Below are 25045 nucleotides of genomic sequence, written 5' to 3'. Positions count from 1 at the left end.
AAGTATATTCCCTCTCACACATCTTAAACTGATTCTTTTTTTTTTTAATTTTATTATATTTATTGGGGTGACATTGGTAAACAAAATGATATAGGTTTCAAGTGTACAATTCTAAAATTCAGCATCTGTATATTGCATTGTGTTCTTACCACCCAAAATCAAACCTTCCATCACCATATATTTGACCCCCTTTACCCTTTCCTGCCTTCCACCTCTCTTTCCCTCTGGTAACCACTAAAGTGTTGTTTGTGTCTATAGGTTTTTGTTTGTTTGTTGTGTTCATTTGTTGCTTTCAGTTTCATATCTCACATATGAGTGAAGTCAAATTGCTCTTTCTTTTTTCTTTTTCTTTTTTTTTAAATTAAAGCTTATTGGGGTGACAATTGTTAGTAAAGTTACATAGATTTCAGGTGTACAATTTTGTAGTACATCATCTATATATCACATTGTGTGTTCACCACCCAGAGTCAGTTCTCTTTCCATCACCATATGTTTGATCCCTTTTACCCTGTCTGATTTATTTTGCTTAGCATGATATTCTCAAGATCCATCCATATTGTTGTAAATGACAGCATTTTATCTTTTCTTATGAATGAGTAATATTCCATTGTATACATGTACCACATCTTTATTCGATAATCTATTGAAGGACATTTTTGTTTCCATGTCTTGGCCACTGTGAATAAAAATCCACTGTGTTCCTATATATTAACAAATAAATTTCAGAAAAAAAGGAATTAAAAAAAGAAAACAATTTCTTTTGCAATTGCAACAAAAAGAATAAACTTCCTAAGAATAAACTTAACAAAGCATGTGAAGGATATATACATTGAAAACTATAAGACATTAATAAATAAATTGAAGAAGACAAAAAGAAATGGAAAGATATCCCATGTTCACAGATTAGAAGAATCAATATAATTAAAATGGCCATATTACCCATAGCAATATACAGATTTAATGCAATCCCCATCAAAATCCCAATAGCATTTTTTCAAGATATAGAACAAAAAATCATCAGATGTGTATGGAACAACAATGGACCCTACAGCCAAAACAATCCTGAGAAAAAAGAACAAAGGCGGAGATATCATAATCCCTGATTCTTTCAAGGAAATTGGGAGATGAATGCATGCTATGACTTCTGAAGATTTATCTAGCCTCATATATTCATGTGTGTGCTGTGTGCACATATGCACATACCTACTCACACACACAATGTTACAATTTGGCAGTAAGTGTTCATAAGAAGCAGAGGAATGAATTTATGCATTTAGTAGAGAAGTATTAATCATTTTCCAGGTATTTTGACACTAAAATATTTTGATGTGTTTATCTCCACCTATCATTTATGAATTTTACATTCAGCACCTGAATGCACAGTAGACCACTTTACATAGGCTATCTTTCTGAGAGTATCTTCACCCATCTAGGTTACTATCAAGGTAAAAGTTTCTCTTAAGAAGCCATGACATGAACTCTGACCCACCTTGTCTCTTATGGTCTGTATTTGGTAGTTGGAAATAGGTATCCACCCCATCTCCCCTCCTCTTGGAAGTACAGTGATTTATAGTTTGCTCTTATCATTTGTTAGGAAAATTTGCAATCAATTCTTGTTTTAATTTTATTTTAATGTAATTCAGTTTTAATTTTAATTTTAACCAGAGGAGAATATCACAGTGAATCATTTGCTAGCCCACACTATTCCACACATGTATTATTTCATCACTCATATTATTTTAGAAATATCATCACTCGTACCATCTGAAAATAATCCTCTGTATCACTCCTACCCAAGGCAAAGGCTGAAAGGAGATTAGTGCTGCTCAAACTCAACATTATCAAGTTCTGCCACAGTTGTTTGTTGTAGGACCAAACTCGTACCCAATCTGGACTGAGTGGAATCCCTTCTAGAGATTGTGGGGTTGAGTTCAGGAATTAGAAATCCCCTGTGGCCCATTTCTTAAATATAGGACTGTAAACTTTATCATATTATTTGATCTGTTTTCCCATGAGAACTGGGGGATTAAAAACATCTGAATAAGGGTAGATAGTATAAGAGACTGTTAGCATGAGAACTGCTATCTTTAGGTCAGGGTTAACAGCCCCTAGCCTGAAACAACATAATTATAAAATTCCAGGATGTGGGCAGTTGCAGCATGGAGACTAAAAGTCCTGTAGCTTATCTTATACTCCTGGTCTTCTTGTCCTGTAGTAAATCTTATACTCTTTGAAGCTATGTAAGTCCTGTAAGTTTATCTAGTACTCTCAGAAGCTATGGAAAGCCTTGAAAATGCTATATAACCCCTTGGCTTTAAGTGTTTGGGGTCCTTGTTAAAACCCGCTGCGTCGGGCAGAGACTCGGACCCCAGCTGGCTGGAAATAAACCTCGCTGTGTGACTTGCATTATTGTGCGGGTTCTCTGTCTGTCTGAGGGGGACAATTCCGAACCTTAACAATAGAATTTATTTTGAGAAAGGCAGAGAGGGAAAAAGAGGGAGAAAGAGAAAAAAGCACAGCATTCAAGTCATTGGTCCATTTCGCTGCTGAGGTTTATCCATTTCAGGCCCTTTGTCTCTCTTTTTTCTTCATAGCAGTGCCTTTAAGCTAATCCAAATACATGCCTATATTTCCAATCACAGAAGCAGTACTGAATATGACAGAAAATACTTGGAACAAGAAATAGAGAATTATTTAGTTGGTAAAGTTACATATTAAATAATATAAAATACAAACATGTTGTATTAGAATTTTACAAAATTATAAAAATGTTTCAATGTGTATTTTGGACATCATTAGCAAAATTCTGTATTTGAATATGTACCTAATATTTTCCATAAGTTTCATAGTTGTCTATGCAAATTAAATGCCGTATATGTTAAACATAAGAATGTACAAAGAGTCACTATCCTCTAAATAATACTAGGAATTGGTGTAGTTAAATAATTAAAAGGGTATATTTCTACTGCTGAAGATCTCAAAACAAGATTGGAACAAAGTTTCAGCTTCATTAAACAGTTATTATTCATTATAGTGTACCCTTTCCATTTGCTTTCAAATTTACAGATGAACTTTTAGAAAACTTCTAAAAGACACTTACTATGATAACCAGATTTACAGAAAGCATTACATCACAATACAAACTACAATTATTGCAGTATAATTGAAATTTTGGTGATGGAAAAAGAAACATAAAATTTATAATTTAACATAACCAGTGTGTAGTGAGGATTATTTTTTAACATTTACAACTTTAGGGGAATCTAAAGAGAAAGCATATCTTAAGTGATAATTTGCTGAACAATAGAACAGTGAGAACAGCCCTGTTTTCCAAGATATTTCTGTGTTCAAATTTAGTTACTTTTACCCTTCATCCATAGAAGTTATGATGAAATCAGTTTTTAGGGTAAAAATTTTTAGTTCTCAATAACCAATTATCTTTCCAAATATTCCTTTATATTTTCACACAATTAACTTATTATTCTAGGTTACGCCCTTTAGCTTTCAACGTTTCCTTTTAGATTATTTTTTAAATAATCATTTTCTGATATTTTGTTGTCTTTTCCTGGCCTCATTTTGCCTCTTTTTTTTTTTTCCTGCACACCCCAAATTATTTACCTCTTTCTGTCTTCCCCCAATGAGAATGAATGGTGCTCTATTCTTCTGTTGCTCAGATTAAAAACATTTGTACCATTCTGATCTCTCTCTCTCTCTCTTCCTTTCTCTCTCTCTCTGTTTCTCTCAATCATACATACCTTTTGAGACTTCCTTTGAAATATTGTCAAAATGCCTCAACAGCCCTCTAAGGTCACACTTGCTTCCATACCTGTCCCTTTGTAATCTGGTCTCTACACAGTAACCCTTAAAATTCAACCTCCTGTTTTCAGTTCAAAATGTGAAGTATTTGGAAATCATCACTTCTGTCCTCACAGCAAGGACAGAAAAAGATGGACAAACTGAAAATCAGTGACTTACTTTAAACTAAACAGAAAACTAATGATGTCTTTGGCAAACCACTGCAAACTATGAAAGATAGGTGGACCCAAAGAGTCAAAATCAAAATATGCTTAATTAAAGCAAAATCGAATTCAATGGTAAAATTAACAAATTTTGGGGGGCTGAGTGTGGGCAAGCCTATGAATGAGACAGCACTGTAGGCCACAGCCTTAAGGAGGTCCTCACACGTCTATGTGCTTTATTTCCACCAACCCTACCAGGTTCTGACAATGAAGAGTTGAAAAAGATCCCCTTGTGACTCTGGTAAGAACAGAACTATAACTGCTGTGAAATATTCGTCAATAACAAAGGCTCACTTTATAGAGGAAAGACCTTAGCATACCTTATCCCAAATAGGAGAAGACATTCCTACCACTGCAGCCCCTATAACATTCGTTTCTCACTGAAGCGGGAATGTCAAGCTAAGAAACATAGGTGAATTTCACAGCTTAATGGCAGCATTATCAAAAACCAGTCTCATAAAAGTCATACTTAATCATGAGATTAGAGAGTTTTCCCCAACTTACACACCTTACTACCATGTCAACAGGACTGCAGTATAATACGTGTAGGATATAGCTGAAAGAGATGCAAGACACTGATGCTCTGAGTTGGAGTGCTTAGGGAAGTTCAAAGTAAAAAGGGGAGACAGAAGTAAGGGTCTTAGAAGAATTTGAAGCCTCTGGCACTTAACGACAGCAAATATTAAAAAATAGCTCATAGCCAGCTTTACATAAATCTTCACTAAAAGTCTATTTACTTCAGTTTCTATTACCTGATAAAACTGTTCAGGTCTCAGAATAAATTACAATACACACCAAAAGGCAAGAAAAAATATAGTCACAAGAGATAGCAATCTTCAGACTCAGACTTCACACATAGCTTTTTGAATTCTCAGAGAGTTTCAGTAGCAGTGATTAATATGTTAAGGGCTCTAATTGAAAAATATAGACAACTTGCAAAAGCAAATACATAAGAAGAAAGATTGAAACTCTAATAGAATCAAAATACTGAAAGTCAAAAACTATGTAACATAAACAAAGAATTCCTCCATTGGAGTCATCATTAGACTCAAGACAGCCAAAGAAAGAATCAATGAGCCTAAAGATAAAGAGATACATCCCAAAATAAAATTCAAACAGAAAAATGTTTATTTTTTTAAAGACAGTACATGCAAGAACTGTAGGACATTTTTTAGCAGCAAACATTCATAATTGGAATACAAGAAGGAGAAGAAATGCAGGCATACCTCGGGGATATTCCAGGTTTGGTTCCAGACCACTGCAATAAAGCTAGTATCACAATAAACTGAGCCGCAATCTTTTTGCTGTTGGAGTGTCTTGCCTTCAATTTGAAAAAATGCAACATCTATAAAGTGCAATAATGCGAAGCACAATAAAACAAGATATGCCTGTGTAGAATGAAACTAAAGAAATATTTGATGTAGTAATGGCTGAGATATGTTCAAAATTAATGGCAGACATCAAACCACAGAACCAAGAAGCTCAGAGAACACTCAGCAGGCTAAACACCAAAACCATATATACTCAGGCATATCATATTCAAACTGTAGAATACCAAAGAAAAGAGAAACTCTTGTAAGAAGCCAGAGAGATAATATAACTTACCAGAAAGGGAAGGAGAATGCAAATTAAAATAAACTTCTAATACAAAAGTACGCAAGTAAAAATTAACAGGAGTAAAATATTTGATGTTAAAAAAAAAAAAAAAAATCTGAGAATTCTAACCCAGACAAATTATCCTTCAAATGTGAAGGAGAAATATAGAGCTTCTCAGATAAATAAAAACTGAGGAAATTTATCATCAGAATTTCTCTGTAAGAAATGTTAAAAGAATTTCTTCAGTGAGAAGAAAAATGATGTTGGTCAGAAACTCACATCCACAGAAACTAAGGAAGATCATCAGTGAAGGAATAATTGAAGGTTAAAAAAATATATTAACTTTCAAAAACTCATAGACACAGACAACAGTTCAGTGGTTACCAGATGGTAAGGGGATAGGTGGGTGGTAGAAGAGGGTGAAGAGGTCAAATATATGGTGATGGAAGAACTGACTCTGGGTGGTGAGCTCACAATGTGATATATCGATGATGTATTATAGAAATGTACACTTGAAACCTATGTAATTTTACTACTCATTGTCACCCCAGTAAATTTAATTTAAAAAAGAAGAAAATAGTTAACTTTCTTACTTATAATGAACCTAATATATAAATTTCAAAGTGGTAATAATAACATACATACAGTGATTACAGCATATGGCAAAATAATATGAATGATAAGAATGCCACAAAGAGTGGGAGGGAGGAATGGACTACTCCAATACAGACACATGACGTGTGCAGTGTTACAGTGTTTTTTTGAAGGTAAACTTAGATTAGTTAAAAACATTACGTTGTAACAGCTAAATATGATGCAGAGGGGTAGTAGATTGGGGAATGGGGTTATCACTTTGGGAGGGGTGTAAATGTCTAACTAGTACATTGCTTTGTACACCTGAAACAAACAAAAAGAAAACAGTACTTTGTAAGCTTAAGGGCAACTATTAAAGAAACATTTTTAAAGAATGTAATCAAAATGCTGCAAAGAGAGAAAATGGAATCATACAAAATGTACAATTAAAATCAGACAAAGAAGAAAAAACTAGAATAAAAGTTATACAAGTATTAGATATTAATTTAATTATACTAATAATCAATTTTAATGTTAATGATTTAAATACAATTAAAAGACAGAGTTTCAAAGTAAATTTTTAAAAAAAAGACCCAACTCAATGTTATCTGCTAGAAACAAACTTTAAGTATCAACTTTTAGATACTTTAAAGTTAAAAGGGTGGAGAAATATATTCCGTAGTAACACTAAGTGAAAAAAGTTCGTTTTAAGAGGCTACATAATATATGACTCAATTTATATGATATTCTGGAAAAGGAAAAACTTTAGATGTAATAAATTATCAAATTATCAGTTTTTTGTTGTTGTTTTTTTTGCCAGGGAGTGAGAGGGGAGGAAGTATTGACTGGATGAAGTTCAGGGAATTTTTAGGGGATGAAACTATTCTGTGTGATACTGTAATAATGCATATATTATCCTTATTTTTTGTCAAGACTTACAGAATTTTATAGAAAAAATGACCTATATAATTTTACTAACCGTTGTCACGCCAATAAGTTTAATTAAAAAAGCATGAACCTTAATGTATGGAAATATTAAAAGTACTGTTTAGTAGGCCAGGAGATTCCAGAGTGATACGCCATATGTGACAAAAGTATATACATTTATTGTAAGTGTATGAAACAGAAGAAGAGTGGGGGAAACTGTTGCTTGACTAAATAATTTTGTTAATGAGTGGAAATCCTAATCATAAAGACAAACATAATTGTGCATAAACTATACTCTAGTTCATAAGTTGTTTCCTATCAGTTAATAGTTCTGAAGCCACTCTGCATGTATACTGAAATTGAACATCGTGAATGCTGAATCATTGGAGCCAGGTTTCTCATAGTTGGAGTGGGAGCTTACAATTCCAGATAAGCAAAGAAAGAAGGTCAGGATAGTCCATGTGTTAATGGTTTAGCTTGAAAACATCAGTATGAACTCATATCATTTTAATAGAAATACGTATGGGTACGTATAGAAATATTTATAGATATGCACATCTTACCTTACTCTGATAAGTCCTGGAAACAGTGACACACCAGTAGTAGGGAACATACCTGTATTCCTGATGTAGGCATCTAATATGACTCTCCAGTGAAAGGAGCCAGGACTCTTTGCAGAAATGGCTGATTCTAAACCTATAGGCTATTAATAATCCCATTTAAACAAACACAAGCTAGAAATTAGAAATAAAAACTGATCTAATTATTTTCACCTCTCATACTAGTCTTTTAGTAAGCTTTTTTTCAACTTTGCCATGACAGGTGGCTTATTGATCCATAAAGCACTCACTATTCAATGAAAAAAAAAGATTATATATTTCCTTCTTCAATACACACAGTATCCTCAAAATGGGTTTTTCTGACGTTTAAAAAGATTTCTGACAGAAATGCTAACAGTGACATATGTACTATACTATTATTTCCAGTTCTGCTGTGATTTATATTAACTTTAATCCAGCCTTGTTTTGATCTATGTTTAAAGTGTTAAAAATGAAATTCAATGTTTTTCCTCAGATATAAAAATGTGTTAACTACCTTCAAACTCAGGGCATGTTATTTGTTAGACTTGAATGTTGTTAGCCACAATCTTTTTGAATTGCTATGATACATGACTAAGAACTACTTTATAGAATGATATAGCCAAAGTGGAACTTTAAATTAAAAGCAAAAACATGAGAAAAAATATAAAGATACTGTTTTGTATTCTACTTCATATTGAAGGAGGGCCTATAATATTCGAGCTGAAAGGCTCACTTATTGACCATATTTATACTTAGGGTTTACTTTATCATGGGATTCAAATTCTATGGATAATAGGATTTTGCTAAAATTTGTTTTCTATTCAGGAGACTGCTATCAATCCTATACAAAGCATTGTAAATCTTTAAGTATGGTTATTAGATATTTGTATTATCAAACTGAAAAGTTGAGAACCATATGATTTCACTCATATGTGGGATATGAAACTGAAAGCAACAAATGAACAAAACAAATCAAACAAGAAAAAAGTTATCGACAGACAGCAGTTTATTGGATACTGGAGGGTAAGCAGGGAAGGGAAAATGTAGGGTAAAGCAGGTCAAATATATGGTGGTGAAAGGAGAATTGACTTTGGATGATCAACACACAATGCAATATATAGACAATGTATTATAGAATTGTGCACTTGAAACCATGCACGATTTTCCTGACCAATGTCACCCCTATCAATTTAATAAAAAGTATAAATAAATAAATATAATTATTTGAAGAGAAAAAAAAAAAAGTATTGAGTGATCCGAAAAAAACACTAAAACAAAAACAAGTTTTAGACCTGGTAAGCAGAGTTACTTTAATTAGGGTGATGCAATATAACATTACATTGCAGGGATAATTTAAAACTGCTTTTTAATGTTACAAAAGAGAAATCCAAATTTTGAAAAGATGAATGATTTCAATAATAGTTTCGTCTTAATGAACCTTGTCAAACTGATTGCTCAGAGATGAAATAGCTTACATTAAAATTCTGGTTTGGACTAGAAATTTCATAATCGTTTGGAGAAATGTTACTGAAATACAGGGGCATTAGAGCTCAGAGATAAGGAATCAGTTGATCTGGGTTCTAGTCTCAGCTCTGTAGTCCTTAGCTGCCTGTCCTTGGGAAATGATTTCATTCAGTTGTAGGAATTTTGTTCTTCCGCATTCCTGTTTGCATATCTATAAAGCTAAAGGATTAAGGCAAATGATCTTTAATGCCTTTAATTTCCCAATTTTGAAGCTTTTTTAGCTCAAGATCTGGGGAAAAAATGTTTCTGCAAAAAAAAAATCTGCTGAGAAATCGAGTATATGCATATGAAAACACACTATACAAATTTGCAGATACTGAGGGCTGAATAATTACCATCTGTAATACTGAGAGCATTTATTTACATATGATATATATTCAGAAAACTATGTTACATTACATTTATTTTTCTTAAAATGTTGGAACATTTTAAAGGCCATTCCTGTGTCCTTTTCTATTAACAAAACAAAACAAAACCATTTTGAAGCTTGAGACAATTATTTTTACTATATCACCTGAAAATTATTTGGGAATTTTATGAATACTACCGAGTAATGAATCTTTCATGAAAAATGAAATGTTTGTTTGTTTTGTTTTGTTTTGTTTTACTTTGCTCAATTAGTTCTGCTAGTCAGAACTCAAATATCCATCTGGCCTCTTGTACCAGGAAATATGTATTCTTGTAGGAGTAATTAAGTTGGCTTTCATCTTTGCAATTATAAAAATGCAGGTGCCATTTTAAATTCGGACCAAAGTGTGTAAGAGTTGTTTTCAAAAAATGCACCAAAAATTTTTACCAATTGTGTAAAGGTAAACAATGTAATTAGGAAGTTTTTAGACTGCATATCCAAATTTGTTCTGAGGTAAAAATCTCAGTAACTCCAAATTACATCAACTGTCCACCTCTCCATGAACAACCTACCAAAAGTTTCTGTTGATTATAACTCAGAAAAGTGTTTCAAATACAGCTTATTCTTAACGTGCGTATTGTCTCGAACTTAGTTCAGGTCTTCAGTTTTCCTTAGATGAGTGACTGCAGTAGTTTCCTGTTCTGCCTCCCTTTACCATGTCCTCCTCATCAGCATCTCCTGTGCTGATAATTTTCTTACATCATTGTAAGTTGTGTAAGAAAAGGAACAGTTCACTTCTTCTCCCCTCAGCACAAATGAGAATGTCCTACTCATAATAAACCTAACACAATAAATATAGTAGATAATCTATAGAACACAAACAAATAGAAAACAAACAAATCTGTTTTATACATAGAAAATTACTGAATAAATAATAATTCTGACTTTGAAACTGCAGTATTTAAAACTTATACTGATTTACATTACTTTTAATGTAAAATTGATATGTCTTAGCTTTGCATACTTTCACTACTTATAGCTAAAAATGTTTAACTCCATTTCACCAACCTTGGGATTAGGTCACGATGAATTTCTGATGGTTTGATCATGGCAATCCATTTTTTATTTTTAATCATTAAGTGTTTTTACATAGCCTTTTCTACTTTCTGCTTAGAATCTCCTTCCCTTTTTCTTCATGAGGTATGTTTCTATTAATACATACATTCATTACCCAGTTCAAATTGGGTAAATGTGGAGCCAGTGCAGGGCTCCTCCTCAATTAAGACTTTCCAATTCTTACAAGTCAAACTACTTTGGCTCCACATCATAATTTTGCCACCTTCCTAACAATAATATTTCTGTTTTTAAATATGTTTGCTTGCACATTTCTCCCATTGAACTCTAATATTCTCAGGCAACGAGAGGGTCTGCTTCATATTTAAGTCCTCATGGGCTATTAGAGTGTTTAATAGATAGCAGTTGCTCAATCAACACAATGAATGAATGGATGCTCATTGAAAAAATCAAATTCAAATAAGCAGTTTTTCTAAACATGATTTCAAAACATGTAAGTTACTGATCCCACTTAGATTAGTTGTCATATTATACTTATTTGCTATTAATGATCAGGCTTTAGCAGAACATTTTTCTTGATGTCATTTTCACATGGAATGGTACTTAGAATATAACTTTTGATAGCAGTGTATTTCAATAGTGTAAATGGCCAGTAACGCCTGATATTGAAAATACAAGTAATTTCTTTATGCCAGTAGAAGGTTGTTGTTTTCTTTTGGAGATTTGATGGTGCAATGTGTCTTTTGTCATATAGATTTTTTTTAAACCTCTATAAATATACATTTGTTACTGATATTATTTAAACTCGCAACTTTATTATACAAAAATGGGAATAAATGATTTTAAATAGCTTTAATTCTTTTTATGTTTGGATACCATGATCTGAGACAGAGCTAATAGATCAAGAATTGGTGTTTGGGAAACTCTGCAGGTGAAAAGTAAGGCAATCCTTGAAGAAAAGCAAAGCATTGCAATATTGCACACAAGTAAGAAAAAAGAATCATGGTATACTACTTTCGGTAATATTCCATGAAAGTAATTACAGACTCAATCAGAAAGTGTGATATAACTAAAGAGTAAACTGAGAGGGAGCAGTTAATTGTGTTAGGATAAGGAAGCTAAATGTTCATCTTTAATTGATAGATCACAAACATCTGTATAAAATTATTATCTAGAACAATCAAGATAAATATCAGAGTAAATAAATAACGTAATTCAAAATTGTGCCTTGTCACAGTAGAACTGGGAATGCAGACAGATGAGATGAGATTTTTTTCTTTTAAGTATTATACTGTGAAATGTGATACATAGCAATTGTAATTGCGATATTTAAAATATGCATTACACAGTATTTATCATCTATCTATGACTTCAATGAAAATAAAGTTAGTACAGATTTACGTGGTCAGTCATTTTCCAACACAGTTGCTACTAGTAGCATCAGAAAACAGTTCAATTTGATGTTAGCAGCATTTTTTGGATTCAGCGACTTTGGTTGATTACTTCTAAGTCCAACCATGACTTACTTTCTTAGCATACCTGTCGATCTTAACATTATCAATTTTGGTAGTCTCTTTCTATTTCATTTCAGTCACAGACTTCAGTGAATCACAAGGAAGTGTCAAACAGAAAAGGATAGGGTATCTCTCAAGTACAGTCACTGAACAACTTAAAGAATAACTTTGCTGTAAAAGCCTATTAATATCAAAACAACCCTGAAAAACATGGGTTATTTCTTAAGTGATACTCCACGCAATTTAAATAACTGAAGGAAAAAGTGGTACAAGTTGATTTCTGTAAAAAGTAACATCACTGGAAAGTTTATAGTAGTCATTTCCTGTGAAAACACTATGAATTAAATTATATCTTGTAATTAATTAATCATATTGGAAAATCATTATCAATAGTAGATATGGCCTCATATCAGGAACATTCCATTTACATAAAGAGCACAAATGTAAATCAGTCTATATTCATGAAACACATATATAAATCAATCTACATTAAAGTTAGTAATTACAATGCAAAAGCTTTTTTTCTGACCTAGTGTCTAAATCCTTTCAGCAAATAACAAGAATTCATGAAGTTGTAATATAAATGGAATTGATATGCACAATATAAAGGCAAGCACAATTTGATAATCATTATCTAAGTAGACAAAACGAAAAGGTCTCAAATGATTTTACTGCAAATCATTACCAAAATACTATACTAAAACAAGGGATAAGTACTCTTGTGAGCTGAATAAAGAAGAAAATTGATCCCTTGCATCTAAAGGAAACAATGAAAGAAAAATATCTTAGAGAAAGAGAGAATGGATTCTATTTTGCTTATGCTTCTAAAATATGCCAGGTTAAATAAACTTATCTAGTGATAAAACATGTGTATGAAGCATTTGAATAATGCACTTAGGTACCTCAGTGCTCCCTTCCTGAGATTTCCATACAATTGGCATTTTCAAATTAGGAGTTGACTACTTTATCTACACACCAAAGTGCTAACTTCTTAGATATTAAAAGAACAAAAAAGACAACATTGAACTATGTCAAAACTCTAACAGAAACATACATATATAAAGAAGACTCCTTGGTCCTATATAAGGAGATGATCATTATGTTTCAATATTTTACAGACTTTCCATAGAAGGTACCCTCAGATATTGAATCGTTACATGAATATTTTAGCTTGAGAATGTTGTGTACATATACATGTTTAAATCCAATTATTTCATTCATATCTGTACCTAGTCCTAGGTATGTTCACTTAATTTACCAAAGTAAAATCATGATATTTAAAAGAAACCAAATATTCCATAAGTTTAAAAATAATTTACTAAAGAGAACAGTCAATTATGGTAATGGAGAGGATACTAAAACTTTTGGCATTAAAACTGAGGATTCTTCTATATTAGCATCCAAAAATAAAGCATTTTTACCAAGTATGCCAGTAAACAAATATCCTTGGAATATCCAAGAAGTGTAAACATGCATTGAGAGAAACGGGGGCTGCGAGACTTCCACATTTTAGCCACCATGAACGCAGGGACCTTAGGTCAAAGATAAAAGTCTTCAAAGCATTTCTTTACCCTGAAGATCATGAGTATCTCAGACATTTGAATTTCCATGTAAAAGACCTCATTAAGAAACTGCTTGATGTAGAGAGAAAAGGATAATTAGGAAATGTGACTAACAGAGAAGTTGATGTTAAAGATATTGGTAGTTTTATTCTGTGGACTGGGAAGCAGTCCTTTAGAGAAAACCGAAAATACTCCAGTGTTGAAGGTACTGAAACACTGGAGAAATCTCTATGTTTGACTTCTCCCTTGAATGACGGCAACAAGGCCTTACCTGAGCCTCCAGAAGAGCTGGAAATTGTGAAGAATTTCTGAGAACAGAATTCACATCTACAAGAAATAGAGTTGAGCCTAGCTGGAGAAACAAATGGAGAATATGCGAACTGGAAAAAACATGGACGAGGATATGTCAACATTCACATATACCTATGTGTAATAAAGACATTGGAGAGCAGGAGAAATGCATGAGTATGCCATTATTTAAGCAAATAAATGTAACTGGAAATCTAGGGCATCATGAGAAATTTTTAAAATTTTGTTTGGTTTTAGATTTTATACAAATTTTACTGTTGGTTCCTTTGTGTAGCTATGTTTATATGATTTCATTTTATACGTTTGAACTAAACATATTTACCATATGAAGTGCTTAGTGAAATCATTCAGTCTATTCAGAAGCAAAATGATACCAGAAAGAAACTTAGATCTTCAAAAGAAGGAACAAAAGTATTAAAATAGCAAATATCTATATATTTAAAAATACTATTTTTAATGTCTTAAATGCATACTGTTGTCTAAAGCAAAAATAGTTGTCATCATTTTTATAACATATAGATGCATTACATATAAGAATTTTAATGTAAAGTATGTTAGGATGGGGGCTATATATCTATATTATTGCAGATTCAGGATCGTAGCTGAAGTGGCACAATGTTAACTCTAAATAGGATGTGAAAAGTTAAGGCTGTCATTATCTTCCATTTCAAGGATGAAAATAATACAAATGAGCACTTACCTAAGCAGTCATTATATAAATTAAAGTGGATCTAGAAATGGGTAAATAATCTAAGGTAGGAGGCAGAGAGAGAGAGCGAGGAAGGAAAACTGAAAATAATATTAAAATACTAAATTCAGTCACACTAATAATCATTCAAGACGTGAACTGAAAATTAAAAAGCATTGTTGAAAATTTTAAATTAATTTTAATTTTAATTAATCTTTAGAAAAACCAAACTTATTTTATATTAATATAAGACTCAATTATATTTAAATGTTTAATCTCTGCAAATTAGTAAATTAAGTACTATCCCAATCAAAATCCCATCAGAATTCAGTAGAAATTTAATGCCATTTTTAAGTTTTCTTAGTCTTTAATACTTTTTAAAGTAAATTTATTGGGGTGACATTGGTTAGTAAAATTACAGAGGTTTCAAGTGTACAATTCTATAATACATCATCTATGTATCACATTGTGTGTTCACCACCCAGAGTCAGTTCTCCTTCCATCACCATATATTTGAGCCCCTTTACCCTCTTGTACCATACAACCTCTCCTCCCCCACCCTGTACCCTCTGGTAACCACTAAACTGTTGTCTGTGTCTATGAGTTTTTGTTTCTTTATTGGATATTGGTTTGTCTTGTTCCTTTGTTGCTTTCAGTTTTATATCCCACGTATGATTCTCGACTTTTTCTCAACTTACTCTCAAGGTCCATCCATGTTGTTGCAAATGGTAGTATTTCATCTTTTCTTATGGCAGAATAGTATTCCATTGTGTATATCTTCTTTATCCATTCGTCTATCCATTCATCTATCCACATCTTCTTTATCCATTTATCTATCGAAGGGCACTTCAGTTTCCATGTCTTGGCCACTGTAAATAATGCTGCAATGAACATTGGAGTACATAGAACTTTACAGATAAGTGTTTCCAGATTTTTGGGGTAGATTCCCAGGAGAAGGATTGGTGGGTCACGTGGTAATTCTATTGTTAATTTTTTGAGGAACCTCCACAATGCGTTTCATAGCAGCTGCACCAATCTAGATTCCTACCAACAGTGTGTGAAGTTTCCTTTTTCTCCATAGCCTCTCCAACGCTTGTTATTATTTGTCTTGTTGATGGTAGCCATTCTAACAGGTGTGAGGTGTGAAGTAATATCTCATTGTGGTTTTGATTTTCATTACCCTAGTAGCTAGCGAAGTTGCGCATTCTTTCATATATCCATTGGCCGTTTGTATGCCTTCTTGGGAGAAGTTTCTGTTCGTGCCCTCTGGCCATTTTTGTGTCTTTTTGTTGTTGAGTTGTATGAGTTCCTTATATATTTTGTATATTAGCACCTTATTGGACGTGTTGTTTGCAAATGTCTTCTCCCATTTGGTTGGTTGTCTCTCTTGTTTTGTTGATGTTATCTTTTGCTGTGAAGATTTTTATTTTGATGTACGAGGTCAGACAATTAAATTCACAAACTTATCCTAGAAAAAGTGCTACATACCTCACTGCTGAATATCACTATGGTCACCTTCAAAGTACTCCTCTTCGGAAGCTATACACTGATGCCAGTGCCTAGTCTACCCTTCAAAGCAATTTTGGAACTCTTTTATTGGAATGGCCATCAGAGCTGTCGTCATATTACCTTTGAAGTCCTGAATGTCATCAAAACGTCTTCCTTTCAACATTTCTTTTATCTTTGGGTAAAGAAAGAAGTCATTGGGGGCCAGATCAGGTGAATAGGGAGGGTGTTTCAACACAATTATTTATTTACTGACTAAAAACTCACTCACAGATAGCACCATGCGAGCTGGTTCATTGTTTTGATGCAAGAGCCATGAAGTGTTGATGAAAAGCTCAGATCGTCTAATTATTTCATGCTGCCTTTTCAGCACTTCCAAATAGTAAACTTGGTTAACTATTTGTCTAGTCGGTACAAATTCATAATGAATAATCCCTCTGATATCAAAAAAGATTAGCTACATGGTTGCAACAAATTTGTGAATCGTCAGACCTTCGTGTGTGTGTGTGTGTGTGTGTGTGTAAATGTATATGCATACTAAATGTTTAGTGTTAAAAATCCACAAGAGAAACATAAAATCCATAACAAACTTAGCATTTCATTTTATTTAAAAATTAAGCTGTGGTGGAGTTAGTTTTGAAGCTGAGAATTTTCCTTTGGTGATAGCTGATGTGAGGATAAACTGTGGAATAGAGTGTGGAATGAAGGGAGGAACCACATGGATGAGATCTAAGCACGACAGAGGCTAGGGAACTACTTGTCAACCTCAAGACCTTAAGATCCCTTGAGGGGACTTGCTCTGCAGACTCTAGAGAGAAGCCTTTTTTTTCACCTTTGGCAGGCCATGTGATTTTGTTTTAACTTTGTGAACTAGAAAGGAATAGCATAGGTATGTAATCCAATCTCTATAAGAAAAATATTTTTAAAAAGTAACATTGAAATGGCAACATGATCATACCTGAACAAAATTTGAAAAATTACTTACTACTATCAAATATTCACTCAGCATTTAAATCTTCAATTTCTGATAATATCCAAATAAGATCTTCCCATTACTTGCTATATCTCTAAAGTCTTTTTTGATGTATGGCTTCCACCTCTCCCTTTCTCTCTTTTTTCTGCCTTACATTTCATTTCTTGAGAACATACATTTACCTGTCCTGAGAGTTTTCCACTATCTAGATATTACCGATTGCATTCCCATGGTATACTTTAATAAGACCCTCTGTTATCTTTACATGACGTGAATTTTTACTTAGATCTAGAGGATGTTTTTCTTTTAGACTATTATATCATAAGGGCTGCTCTGTTCTTCCATGAAGAAAGTTATACTGTCTCTTATTTTGTCACATTAATAACCACTGCCGCTCTATTATTAGGTATAAGAAAATAATGACATTTTAATTCTATCATTCCTTTTAAATTATTAACTAGAATATTTCTATAAAATTAATCTTATTTGCTAAATGTCTCAGATTATACACACACACACACAGAAATTTCTTACTAAATATTTTAATTCAGTCTATATTTCAGGGATTAGTGTCTTATATTTTCATTTCATTTATTTTGTCAATTCTTTTTTTTCTCTTCTTCTGCCTCCCCCCCGAACCCCTCTCTGGTTCAAGCCATTGTTTCTCGGTCTAGTTGAGTAGGACAGAGCTCCCTGGCCCATGCTGGTATTATGAGCCTTGTGCTACCCCCGGCTGAGGCAGTCAGTGGCCGTTGGTCAGCTGCTCACAGCAGCTCATGGCAGCTCTCCCCAGCTTCCTGCGTCTCACGCTGGCTGCCGGCCACTCATGACAACACACAGCAGCCGGCGGCAGCGCTCAGCAGCCTACACCAACCTCTGGCTGCTCATGGCAGCCCAGCTCCAGGGAGAGCTGTAGTTCACAATCTTAGCTGTAGAGGGCGCAGCTCACTGGCCCATACGGGGATTGAACCGGCAACCTTGGCATTAGGAGCACAGCACTCCAACCACCTAAGCCACCAGGCCGGCCCCAATTTTGTCAGTTCTTATAATCTTCTTTTTATTTGTCAATTTGTAGTCAGCGTCTTTATATTTCTGACTTGTGGTATTATTTCTATTCTGCAAATGCTTGTTTAATTTAATTTGATTCATATCAGAATGGTGTTTATACTTTTGTTTCTTAGCTTTGTTTTGAGAACTTTTTCTGGTTAAAAATATAATTTTCGTGTTTTATTCTTGTGTTGCCTTCAGTTGGTTCAATGTTCACATTTTGTTGTTTTTTATTATTGTGTTGATTTTTCTGGGACTAGCAATAGAAAGATTCTAGAGGGGTGAGGTGCGGTGGCTTCCTTCATTTCTTAGTTCAGGAGCAACCTTTCCTGTTGCTACAGCAATTTCTTCAACAAGTAGAAATTAATGGAATCTCTTCTGGTCTAACATTTTATGATTTTTGTCTATTTTCTAATTCCAGTATGGCTTTGATTTTCAGCTACTTCTTTATTGTTCTTTACCACCGAGCTTCCTAGGAGCTCATTTTCAAGGGTCCTCCATTGCCTCCAGAATTGATGCTTGCCTGACACTGCCATCTTTGGTACCACATTTTTGAAGTACATTCTGTTTGACTCCCTAGTAAATGTTCTGTGTACTTTCTTATCCTGGTCCAGACCCTTTACTTGTGAAGATGGATATTATTAGATATTATCTGTGGTCATCCCCACTAGGACCCTAGAGCACTCTCCTGTGTCCATCACAGTTGCCAATGACTCTGCATTCAAGTGTGAGTGCCACTTAAGTACAGGCATTAAACACACTCTGTGGTCTTGTGTAGTTATTTACCATTCAAGTAAACTGAAGTGTACAGAATTCTCTCTGTCCTAATTATGCTGTTGGTATTACTTATGGGTAAATTTGTTATCTAACTTTATTGATCTGCATGTTCTTTTTTCCCTTGGAGGATGTGCAGAGATTCAAATTTAAAAAGCTCCCACTATCCTTGAGGTACTTGGAAATTGTATATAAAAATAGTTTGAATGGAAGAGAGGTGCCTTAGTTAAGAAATAAATTTAAATTACAAAGTCCTCCAGAGAAGGAAGACAATTACAATTTACAAAGCAAAGCTTTTATTGCTAGAATAATTATTTTTCTTATTCAAATGACTTTGAATAGGCAGAATGTGAAAATGAGAGTGTTCTAAGTGACATAGGCAATAATGCCCTGGAATCTCAGCATGATAAAACCAAAGAAGACAAAGACAACTGGGAATGCTTTATTTTATCAAAAAGCTGAAGTTGAATGAGTTAAAATGTCTCATTGCTTTAAAAAAGAATTTTAAAATGCATTATTGAGATGGGATACTATTTAAGGATTAGTGAAATCAGATACAAGTATTTAGAGTTAACGTATAGCAATCTTCCTATAATCCCACTTAAGTAGTAAAATTCAGAAAGATTTTCAACAGCTGGAAAAATTGGCACAAGAATAATCCATACTTCTTAAAGGACTCTGCTGGACAGAATTACTTAGCAGGTATGGAGATACATGGGCTGCACTTCGCAGAAGAGCCAAGGAATGTGCAGTGCTGGAAGGCCGGTGGCTAGTGAAGTGGTTATGCTTTCAGCTGGTGGGAGGAAAAGAAGACGAGGCTAATAGAGTTACAGGAGCAGCTTCAGCAGCTGCAAGGTTCAGCAGCAAGTTTAGGATCTGTGACAGCAAACCATGGCAGCAAATTTGACTTATTTAGAGGTTAGTTTTGAGGAGTTAGAAAACATTTGCTGAATCTAGAGGATTTTTGTGGATAGTGTGAATTAGGAAACTACAAACAGGCAGTCCCAACAACTGGAAAGTTACAAGAAAAATAAAGAGGAAGGAACGTGAAAACTCAAAAGCTTAACTCCAAATACAGAGCACACCCAGAAGGTTTCGGAAATGGAAACTGTCCGGCAAATGAAGCTGAATAAAAAAAAAAGCGGCAGAATATATTTAAGGAAGCCTTCTAGCAGGTCATGGGACAATACCTTTCCACAGGTTACCTGCAGATAGTAGAAAGGCAAGGCAAGTTGGGAAGAGGGCCTGTGGCAGAAGGGACTCTCCGTGAGTGTGCGGAGATGGTATCCTGCTACATCCCCCAGAGTGCAGCATGGGATAAGGTCCTCAGAAGTCCTGGTCAATTATTAGGCCATTAAAATTAAAGTGGATGCATCAGGCTATATTTGTCTTCCATTGTTTTTGCCTCTTTCTGTAGTTCCAGGCTTTACTGGAAGATATTAGAAAATGTGGGATATGTAAAAAAATAAAATAATAATCAAGACAAAATTAACCACCCATAATTCTACAACACTGAATAATCTCTATTACTACTTTAATGTGGTTCTTTCCAGTATGGATGTGTGTCAGTCTATTTGAGAATCTGCTTATATAATTGGTATGAAACTGTAATATAAATGTCTTTGTATCTAACCTTTCTTAATATTGTATTAGGATCATTTCTCTAATATTATTAAAAATTCTTTGAAAGGCTAAAAAAATATGATTATGTAATTTTCATCTCTTTCTGAAATGTTTTTCTTTATTTTGATGTAATTTTGGATTGATTTTAGCTGTTAATTAACATATTAGAATATGTTCATATTAGAACATTTGTTCAGCATTTTTACTTATTCTTTATTTGGTATTTAATGTTTCTAATTTTGAAATATTTAAATATTTAGCTTCATTTTAATTAAATATTTATAATTAATATAAGAATTATTTTATAAATTCTAAATAACATTTATGTGAAAAAATTATGAATGTTATCGTACTATTTAAAGACACAAACCTTAAGTTAGTCATTTAAATATAAATAAATAGAAATTCCAAATAAAATTTGCAGTATAGTACTATTATGAATTTGATATTCCAAGAATGATATACCTAAAACCACGTGTTTTATTATTTTCTCCAGCATTCAAATCAATAAGTAAGACATATAAGTTCTAACTGTAAATAGTACATGACAAAGAAAATTCAATTATTCTAACAAAATTTAGAAAAAAATAGAATATATAGTAATTTTAAGTATAAAAAACACATAAGAAATCACAATAAATGTGAATGTTGAATTTCAAAATTCAAAGTAGAAATTCCTATATTTTTATATAAAGCATATAAATGATGACTAATCAAAATACATATATCTACTTCAACACATACGTAAAGCTATCACAAAAATAATAAAAGTAATGAGATTTATAGAAAGGCACCAGGTAAATACTACCCAAAAGTAAGCAAGTGTACTCAAAAAATAACATTAAGTTTAATATTTATAATATGTCTCATATGTAGAAAATGTAAGTGTCTTCCCTGATGTTTAATCAAGTTAGCCTAATTAATAAGTCTCCATTTCTACTTAGGGTAGAAAATTAATCTTGCCAACTTTATTATGTTTTAAACAGTCAAATTGGGGATAAATATCCTTCCAATTTTAGGGTTCAGTTCGCTAATCTTTCAGCAGTGCAATTATTTGCAGTAGCTAATATGCTGTCTTAAGTGAGGACTAGAGGCTTGCTCATCGAGATACGTTCTCCTTTCCTCTGGCCTCCATCTCAGTGTCAGTGTTCCTGCCTGATCTCAGAGTCTTATGTCATGGAATAATGTCCACAGTCACTCATATGTCTTCTATGCATGAAGTTCACCCATTCGGCAAACTGTCTTTAGTGTTCTTTAGTTATCAATCCTCCTAAATTTTCTACTGCCATTGTAGTATCTTGGTCACTGAAATTTGTCCTAAGATCCATTTGCAGAAAGAGCCCTTAGTAATTACTACTCTGTGTGTCAAGAGACATTTCTGATATAGATATTCCCTAAGAAATTCAAGACCCTTTCTCCACATCATGAAAGGGAAACAAAAATCTACCCTGCTTTCAAATTTTCCTGCAACTTCTTTAGACTTCCATTAGATTATTGTAATAATCTCCATCATTGGGTGTAAACTCAGGGATACAATGGTTTTGGGTCCCTGCAAGGGACCTGTCAGCATTAAAAGTTAAGTCTTGATGACTCAAATTGTCTTCACCCATCTGGGTTTTCAAGTTATTTATGTTTGTGTGGAAAGGCTTATTTCATCATTACATAGTTGTTTCTATTTTACATTTCACAATAAACACTGTGGTCCAGGTGCCTAATTTCCTGGCTCATTAGAACCTAATATTTATCTCTTTCTTCACAAATTATTGGTCTTGCAACTGGAAACCTTGCTTTAATGGCTATTGTTTCTGCAAGGTGTTTCAACTATTACTAAAGATTGAATTGTCTCCTGCATTCCGTCTTATAGATCACTGTTCTTGTAAGACTCATGAAAACAGTAGGCATCACAAAATGTGAGGAAAGAGTGGGAAACTATCTATTTTAGAAATATGTGATAGATAAAAAATAAGAAATGCATATATTGCAGATTTAATTTTTATTCACATAACTATAATCAGGCAAAACACATAATGTAAGAAAAAAGATAAGAAAATTGAAATAAAACAGGAATTAAAGATATAGAGGAATTAAATATCTGAAATAACCACATATTATAACATTAGAGATTTGCAAATGATAAAAAGTTAATTTTTTTCAAAGCCAGCAAAACGAATGTGATAATTGATTTAATCAATCCTCATGTTTCAATAGTAGAAATTTTATTGGTTGTAGCCATAGATGTTATTAGGGAAAGTAAAACTAGTTGCTGTAATTTAAAAAAATCTAAATCACAATGGCTTATAACAGCAAAGTTTAGGTTTTTTTTCATTATCTCTCAAATAAGAATTCAGTGTTGGTCTCAGATTATATATATATATATATATATATATATATATATATATATATATATATATATATATATATATATATATATATCTGCAGGACATTTATCTCCACACAAGCCATTCAATAACTAAATACTATCACCTAGAGCACTGAAATGTCCCATGTATTGTCCTGTGATATACAAATGGGGAAAAAAGGAAAATATAGAATGCTCTGTGAGATGTCTTATAGCCCAATCATAGCAGAAGTGTATTCCATTGTCCATAATTTAGTACTATGGCTCAACCTCACTTAATAAAGGAATAGAAAATATATTCTAACTATATTCCCAGAAGAAATGGAGAAATGGGACATTGGGTTTTAATGAGCACAGAGCAATCTCTTACAAAATCTAACATTTTGCTCACCAAATATGTAGTTTACTACCATTTTCTTACTTAGAATGTATTTAACCACTTGTTAATTAAGGCACCCCACAATTTCATCCAATTCCTGAATCTAATTTAAATTTAAGGATCTCGAGAGGATATACAATCCTGCCTGTCAGATGGCAAAGTGGACCCTTGTGGTTAGCCAACGTGAAAACTAGAAAACTTTCTATGCACCACCACTCCTAAACAATCAAGTTACAATCGTGGAGCAAGGAGAGAGAGAGCCAAAGAAAAATGACCGTAATGGAAGAATAAAACTAGGAGATCAGAGCAGTAACAGTTCACTAGCAATTCTAAAATCTGCTGTCATTAGGGCAATTTCATTTAATGATCTGATTCTACTCTCTGGGAGGAACTGCTATTTCTATTTTTCTCTTTGGTTCTTATCTACTTGGATGTTATAACTCATGCACTAACTTCTCTCACAATATATATAAAATGGAGCTTGATAAGTATATCCCCTCATTGCTTACTGGGGAGTTTTCATAGGCTGCTCAGCAATTGCTCTAAGATGAACTGAAGAGTCACAGAATGAGTTAGACCAGGCTTATGCCCTCCTTAATAATTCAATTCTCTCTATATTTAAATCTAAAAAATAAAACCTAATCTGATTATTGCTATAGGGTATTAATATATTTTAGTGAGCTTGTACCATTCAAAAACCTTTTCAAACTTCTCTTACAATTATTCACTAATTCTAAGGCAGATATACATATTTAATGTAGCTATTTTTTCCTACCAAGTTCAAGTATATATTCTAATTTTAGCTTTCACATTTAGGATTATGATCTATTTTGAATTAATATTTTGTATGATGCAAGACAGTAATCAACATCCTGTTATTCTATATAAATATATTATGGACCCTGAAACATTTATTGAAAAGGCAATCCATTTCCCCACTAAATTGTAGTAATGTCTTTCATAAATAAGTTTATTATATATGTGTAAGTTTGTGTCTTAATTTTATTTGTTTTATTTTCTGTTTGTATAAGTATCACCACAACGGTATCATAGAACAAGACTTATTATTTGGTAGAGCACATATCATCTAGATTTGGTGTTCACAAAACAAAATGTGGCTAAGTATTTTCCATGTAAATTTTAGAAACACCATGTCAACTCCCATAAAACTCTGCTCTTATTTTAATTGAAATTGTTTTCCTTATAGATCTATTTGGGAAGAAATAAAATGTTAAATATTGAGACTGCAATCCATCTTCTAATCCATGATGATCAGGTTATTTGATTGATTTTGGGTTTTTTAATTTCTCTCAGCAGTGATTTGTAATTTTTAGTGTCAAGCTCTTGTTTTTTTAGACGTATTATTATGTATGTAATGTGTGGTAATATTTAAAATTGTCCTCTAATTTTTTGTTACTACTATATAGAAATGCAATTAATTTTGTCTTTAACCCTATATCTAGCAATATTTCAAAATAAATTTCTTAATTAGTTACTTTCCAATATCTGTAGATTTTCTTTATGGTAATTAACCAGTATTTTGGGAATAAATGTTAAATCATACATTTTTCACCTTTTCTCAGTTTTGATATGTCACATTTTCTGTATTTCCTAATATCATCTGTTTCCCTTTGTCCCATATGCTATTTTTAAATGTGTTGATTACTT

The 25045-nt window shown here is 33.0% G+C and overlaps 1 pseudogene; it reads left to right on the top strand.

The window, feature by feature from the left end:
- Positions 1 to 20374, top strand: part of LOC117032861 (dysbindin-like) — an 81663-nt pseudogene extending 61289 nt beyond the window's left edge.
- Positions 20375 to 25045: the final 4671 nt, after the last annotated feature.

Source organism: Rhinolophus ferrumequinum, chromosome 2 (assembly GCF_004115265.2).
Source record: "Rhinolophus ferrumequinum isolate MPI-CBG mRhiFer1 chromosome 2, mRhiFer1_v1.p, whole genome shotgun sequence".
Lineage (NCBI taxonomy): Eukaryota > Metazoa > Chordata > Mammalia > Chiroptera > Rhinolophidae > Rhinolophus > Rhinolophus ferrumequinum.
Note: the sequence above shows the minus strand (reverse complement) of the source record. Positions and strands in the feature narration are given on the sequence as shown.